Genomic DNA, 7,316 nt, shown 5'->3' with positions numbered 1-7,316 from the left:
GGGAATGGAGCCCACGTTTTTGCAATTGGTGCCCCCTAACGGCAGCCTCCTGCCTGCGTCTGAGACACTTTGTTCCCTTGCGCGCGGAAACCATTTAGCTCTCACATCCCTTTCTGTTCCTATCACCCTCACTGTCCTTGATGTCATTTTTTCCACTTGGCTCCGGTAGCCTCCTAACATCCCTGCCAACGTATTTGCCGTGCTCTGCTCTCAGCCTCCGTCATCTTCTAGTCCCCTCCCCTCATATCCCTTAAGGGCCTGACGTTCCCATCGCTCTTGCCTTAGACCCTACCTTTTCTCAGTTTCTGCTTTTAACTCGTAGGTTTTCTCCTGTGTGACCCACATTTAGCCGCTTGCCCTGGCACCCTTTATCCCGGCGTCATTCCTTTGTATCTCTGACGTCAGCCCTCATTCTCTCTGCTTGCCCATGAAGCCACCCTCTACAGGAACTGCCTGAGATGCTTTCTACAAAACGTGACGCCTGGGTCAGGTGCTGTGGTGTAGTAGGCTAAGCCTGTCTGCAGTGCCGATGTCCTGTATGGGCACTGTTTCATGTCCCGGGTGCTCCTCTTCTGATCCAGCTCTCTGCTATGGCCTGGGAAAGCAGTAGGAGATGGCTCCAGTCCTTGGGCCCCTGCACCTGCATGGGAGACCCTGAAGAAGCTCCTGGCTTCAGATCAGCCCAGCTCCAGCTGTTGTGGCAGTTTGAGGAGTGAACCAGCGATGGAAGACCTTTCCCTCTCTCTCCCTCTCTCTGTCTATGGAAGATTTTTTTCTGTCTCTCTCCTTCTCTCAAATAAATAAATAAAATATTTTTTAAAAAAGATTTTATTTATTTGAAGGGCAGAGTTACAGAGAGGCAGAGAGAGAGGTCTTCTATCCACTGGTTCACTCCAACGGAGCTGTGCCGATCCGAAGCCAGGAGCCAGGAGCTTCTTCCAGGTCTCCCATGCTGGTGCAGGGGCCCAAGGACTTGGGCCATCTCCCACTGCTTTCTCAGGTACATTTTCAGGGAGCTGGGTCACAAGAGGAGCAGCCAGGACACGAACCGGCACCCATATGGGATGCCAGAGCCACAGACAGAGGCTTAGCCTACTGCGCCACAGTGCCAGCCCCTACTGTATGCTTCTAATCCAGCCTCCTGCTAATGGGCTTTCTGGCTCCTGGCTTTGGCCTGGCCCAGCCCTGGCTGTTGCTTGGAAGATTCTCTCTCTCTCTCTCTCTCTCTCTCTCTCTCTCTCTCTCTCTCTCTATATATATATATATATATATATGTATCTGTCAAATTATATATGTTATATATAATATGTATATGTATATATATATCTGTCAAATTAAATTTTTGTAAAAGAAAATAAAGTACCTACAAATGAATTTAACCAAAAGTTTTTAGCGTTCATTTATTTATTTGGAAGGCAGTATGACATAGATGGAAAGAAAGATATCTTCCATCTGCTGGTTCACTCACCAAATGCCTGCAAAAGCCAGGGCTGGGCTCAATCCTGGTTTCCTACATGGGTGGCAGGGATCCAAGTACTTGAGCCATCACCTGCTGCTTCCCAGGATGCGCATAGCAGGAAGCTGGAATTGGAAGAGGAGCTGGGACTCACACCCAAGCACTCCCCTAGGGGCTGCAGGTGTCCCAAGTAGCACCTTGACCGTTGTACCAGAAGCCCGCCCCTATTTTCATATTTGTTATGGCTGGTGTAGGGAAATGCTTTTGACTTGTACAGGTTGGTCTTGTATCTGGAAACCTTCCTGAACTCTAATCAATCCTATTCGTTTTTCTGGTCACTTTATTGGTTCTTTAAGGTAGTCACTCATATCATTTGCACATTGAGTTTTATCAACTCCTTCCACCACTTATACTTAATTTCTTTCTTTCTGATAGCATCGGCCAGTTTTATACCAAGTACTAGGATTGAGAATGACCATCCATGCCCTGTTCCTGATGATAAAGAGAAAATGCATTTACAGTTTATTAGGCGGGGCCAGCACTGTGGAGTAGTGGGAAAAGCTGTCACCTGAAAGGCCAGCATCCACTACAGGTGCCAGTTCAGGTCGCAGCTGCTCCACTTCTGATCCAGCTCCCTGCTAGTGCAGCTGGGAAAGCAGCAGAAGATGGCCCAAGTGTTTGGACCCTGCACCCGTGTGGGAGACTTGGAGGAAACTCCCAGCTCCTGGCTTCAGCCTGGTCCAGCCCTGGCTGTTGCAGCCATTTGGTGAGTGAACCAGTGGATAGAAGTGCTCTCGCTCTCTCTCTCCTCTCTCTTAACTCTACAGTTCAAATAAATAACCAAATATTTAACAAATAGTTTATTGGGCATTTTTGCTCTCAGATTTTACCACAGAACCTTTATCAAGTTAAGGACATTCTGTTGTCTGCTAAGAGTTTTTCTTTATTTTTAAAAAATTTTTCACATTTTAAAAAGATTTATGTATTTATTTGAAAGGCAGCATTACAGACAGAGGCAGAGATAGAGACAGAGACAGAGACAGAGAGAGAGGTCTTCTATCTGCTGGTTCACTCCCCAGATAGCCGAAACTGCCAGACTAGGGCTGATCCAAAGCCAGGAGCCAGGAGCTTCTTCCAGGTCTCCCACGCAGGTGCAGGGACCAAAGGCCGTGGGCCATCTTCTACTGCTTTCCCAGGCCATAGCAGAGAGCTGGATCGGAAGTGGAGCAGCCGGGCCTAGAACCAGCGCCCATATGGGATGCCGGCACTGCATGCAGTGACTTTACCCACTACACCACAGCACTGGCCCATTTCTTTTTAATTTTTAATATCATAAACAGGGGGTTGGCATTGTAGCACACCTGGTTAAGCTGCCACTTGCAATGCCAGCATCCCATATAAGCACCACTTTGAGTCCTGGCTATTCTGCTTGGGATCTAGTTCCCTGCTAATGGCCTGGGAAAGCAGCAAAGGATGGCCCAGCACTTGGGCCCCTGCACCCACGTGGGTGACCTGTATGGGACTCAAGGCTCCTGGCATAGCCTGACCTAGCCCCAGCCATTGCAGCCATTGTGGGAGACCTAGCTGAAATTCCTGGTTCCCAATTTTGGCCTCAGCCAAGCCCTAGCCATCATGTGCATTCATGGAATGAACCAGTGGATGGGAGCAGCTCCTCCCCCTGCCAATGGAAATCACAGGGTGGGGCACCCAAAGATATATACAGTTTTTGTTAATTTAAAATTGAACAAAAATAAAAAGGAGTGACCCTTTGGCACAGTGGTTAAGACACTACGTGGGTCACGCACGTCCCACGTTGGAGTGCCTGGGATTCAGTCCTGGCTTCACTCCTGATTCCAGCTTCTTGCTAAAGCACAGCCTGATGGCAGCAGATGCTGGCTCAAGTAGTTGGGTCCCTGCCAGCCATGTGGATGGAGATCCAGGCTCCTGGTTTCAGCCTAGCCCAGTCTCATCTGTCGTGGGCATTTAGAGACCAAAGCAGCACACAGGAGATCCTTTTGTCTGTCTGTCTCTCTGCCTTTAAAAATAACTACATTTGGGGCCGGTGCTGTGGTGCAGCGGGTAAAAGCCGCCACCTGCAGTGCTGGCATCCCATATGGACGCTGGTTCGAGTCCCGGCTGCTCCACTTCCAATCCAGCTCTCTGCTATGGCCTGGGAAAGCAGTGGAAGATGGCCCACGGCCTTGGGTCCCTGCACCTGCGTGGGAGACCTGGAAGAAGCTCCTGGCTCCTGGCTTTGGATTGGCACAGCTCCGGCCGTTGTGGCCAATTGGAGAGTGAACCAGCAAATGGAAGACCTCTCTCTGTGTCTCTCTGCTTCTCCTTCTCTCTGTGTGTAATTCTGATTTCCAAATAAATAAATAAATAAATATCTTTAAAAAGTAAAAATAACTACTTTTTTAAAAATTAAAAATAAAATTTTTTAAGTTAGAAAAAGAGCAGAGGAACAAACTGAAAGGATTAAGTCATGGAGGAAATAGAAGTGTGGAAATAAGTGCAATAGAGGATGAAAAAGTAATACATAAATGAAAAAGCTGCTTCTCAGAGGGGCCCATATTGTACTCAGCAGGTTAAGCCACTACTTACAAGGACAGCATCTCATATCGGAGTGCCAATTTGCATTCTGGCGAATTTGCTTCTGATCCAGCTCCCTACTAATCCACTTAGGAAAGTGATGGATCTTCTGTGTGGGGGACCCAAATACTGGGGCCATCTTCTGCTGCTCTCCCAGGCACATTAGCAGAGAGATGCATCAGAAGTAGAGCAGTCGGGACTGGAACTGGTGCTCAGGTATGGGATGCTGGCTTTGCAGACAACGGCTTAACCAGCTATCTCACATTGTTGGCTCTGTTTAAATATTTTTGTAATTATTATATTAGGACTTAGTTCTGACATCTCATTTCATAGTCTCGATTTACAGTATATATTTTTTCTTTTTTCTACCATCATACTCATATCTGATATTTTTGGGGGGGTCCTTTTTATATCTTGTTCCTTTTTCAAAAAAATATTTATTTGAAAGCAGAGTGATGCAGAGAGAGGGAGGGAGAGATTTTTCCATCTGCTGGTTCATTCCTTACATGGCCACAAGAGCCAGGTTTGAACCAGGCCAAAGAAGGCAGGAGCCAGGAACTCCATCTGGGTGTCCCATGTGGGTGGCAGGGGTCCCAGTACTTGGGTCATCCTTCTCTGCCTTCCCAGGTGCATTAGGAGAAACCTTGATCAGAAGCAGACTAACTGGGGCTCAAACTGGGGTTGCGATATGGGATGCAGGTGTCCCAAGCAGCTTAACCCACTGTGCTACAGTGCTAGCCCCTTGTTCCTGTTTTATATCCTAATGTTCTCTCTTCTTAAACATATTTAAAACTATTGGTCGTGGGACTTGTGCTTCCGCTGGTCTCCATTATCCACCTCTACTATAGTGCCCAGTGATCCCTGCCTCACACCCTAGGTAATCCCCTCCCACGTGCTAGGGTTGGTCTAAGTGACCAACACACGCAGCAGAAATGATGGCATGTCATTTCCGAGATGAAGTTATAGACAATGTGGCTGCCATCTGGGTTACGGTCTCTGGCCTGCTCGTTTGGATCATGTGTCATGAGCAGCCCCATGGAAGGTGGTAAGGAATGGAAGCCTCGTGCCAGCAGTCCTGTGGGCACAGCACGTTGGAAGCGGGCCCAGGAGCCACATCAAACTCTCAGCGGACTGTAGTCCCGGCCGGCAATTTGACTGAAACCACAAGAGGAGATCCTGAGTCAAAATCCCCTACTCAGAGGAGCTGCTCCCAGTCCTGACCTTCAGAAACTCTGAGATAAGAAGTCTTTGTTGTTTTAAGCTGCTAAGTCTGAAAGTAACTTGTTTATTCTAAAACTCATTTGTCAGTGCTGGCGCCGTGGCATAGCGGGTCAAGCCGATGCCTACAATGCCAGCAACCTATATGGGCGCTGGCTCAAGTTCTGGCTGCTCCACGTGCCATCCAGCTGTCTGCAAATGCGCCTGGGAAAGCAGCAGCAGATGGCCCAAGTGCTTGGACTCCTGCCACCCATGTTGGAGAACTAGATGGTGTTCTAACCTCCTGGCTTCAGCCTGGCCCAGCCCTGGCCATTGCAGCCATCTGGGGAGAGAACCAGTAGATAACTTTCAAATAAATATTTAAAAAATTTTAATTTGAAAGTCACTATATCTATCACTCACACACACATAAATAAATAAATAAATATATATATATATATATATATAGAGAGAGAGAGAGACAGAGAGACAGAGAGACAGAGTGAGAGAGCGAGCCTCTTCCATTCTCCTCTAGTTCACTCCCCAAATGGCTGCAGTGGCCAGGACTGGGCCAGGCTGAAGGGAGGAGCCTGGAACTCCGTCTTGAGCCATCACCTGCTGCATTCACGGTGAGCATTAGTGGGAAGCTGGAATCGGAAGCAGAGCCAGGACTCAAACCCAGGCCTTGCGATATGGGATGCAGGCATCCCAATTGGCCCCAGAGGTAATTTGTTATACAGCAAGAGATAACCAGCACATCCAGTTTGTTGTCCCCTGGCGGTTGTTAAACTGTCCTAGTATTTCGTCATTTTGGCGGCTGGCGAGCTTGGATCCCTTTGAAGTTGTCAGCTGCTCTGGCTGTTGAAATGTAGAGGCTGAAGGCCATACTCTTATCTGCTCAATTGCCTGCAGTATGAGGGTAGAGGGCTGTGTGGGGAGAGGAACTAGCGGCTGGACAGTCCCGGGTGCCAGAGATGTGCAATTCTCACCCCGCCCCACTCCACAACCAGACAGTCCGCTGGTTGAGGTTAATTTCTCACGCCCTCAGAGGAAGAGAGCTTTAAGAGGGGCGCGGGGTGGGGGTGATTCTGCCTGGTCTGGCTGCCCTGAACTAGCCCCCACCCCACCCTCAACACCCGTACTGGTGGTCTGGGTGGTTTCTGGAGCGAGGCGGCGCATGAGAGCCAAGAGCCAGAACTTACATCTGCTTCTTTTTCCTCCAATTTGCTGTCTCTGGCCACCTGCCCGGAAAACGCACCTGGCTGTAAAGCCAGCCCTCTGTTTGTGCACACGTCTCTCAGAGCTGTGTTTTGTGTTCTGGAGGCCACGTCTCTCCCTGGGCTTTCTCCCGCCTGGCTTGTGCTGGCTGTCATCTCCCAGGGTGTCCAAGTGTGCAAGTCACACAAAGGACTTCTTTGGCCCTTGGAGCTGCCACGCACAGAATGACCCTTCAAATCAAGAGCTCACGAACCACAGCCCCGAACCCCGCGGGGGCCAGCTGGTTCTGACAACAGGAAGATCGCTGATCCTCAGGGGGCCAGACGCCCTGTCTACAGCAATGCTCTCCTGTTCTTCAAGTAATTGAGCCCTCCTCTAGGGAACGGTCCACTTCCCCTTCAGCACTAGGGTGGTGGGAACCTTTGTCGGGTCATCCCCAGCTTTCTATGGCATTCCTGGTGGAGGGGGGAGACAAACAGGAGGATGGCTGCCCCAATGCCCCCTTCCACTCTGGCAGCATTGCTGAATGCAACAGCTGCTGGCTGGGCAGTTGCTCATTCTCTTCTTCTTCTTCTTTTTTTTTTTTTTTTTTTTTGACAGGCAGAGTGGACAGTGAGAGAGAGAGACAGAGAGAAAGGTCTTCTTTTGCTGTTGGTTCACCCTCCAATGGCTGCCGCGGCCGGTGTGCTGCGGCCAGCACATCGCGCTGATCCGAAGGCAGGAGCCAGGTGCTTCTCCTGGTCTCCCATGGGGTGCAGGGCCCAAGCACTTGGGCCATCCTCCACTGCCCTCCCGGGCCACAGCAGAGAGCTGGCCTGGAAGAGGGGCAACCGGGACAGAATCCGGCGCCCCG

Source organism: Oryctolagus cuniculus, chromosome X (assembly GCF_964237555.1).
Source record: "Oryctolagus cuniculus chromosome X, mOryCun1.1, whole genome shotgun sequence".
In the NCBI taxonomy this organism is placed as follows: Eukaryota; Metazoa; Chordata; class Mammalia; order Lagomorpha; family Leporidae; genus Oryctolagus; species Oryctolagus cuniculus.
Note: the sequence above shows the minus strand (reverse complement) of the source record.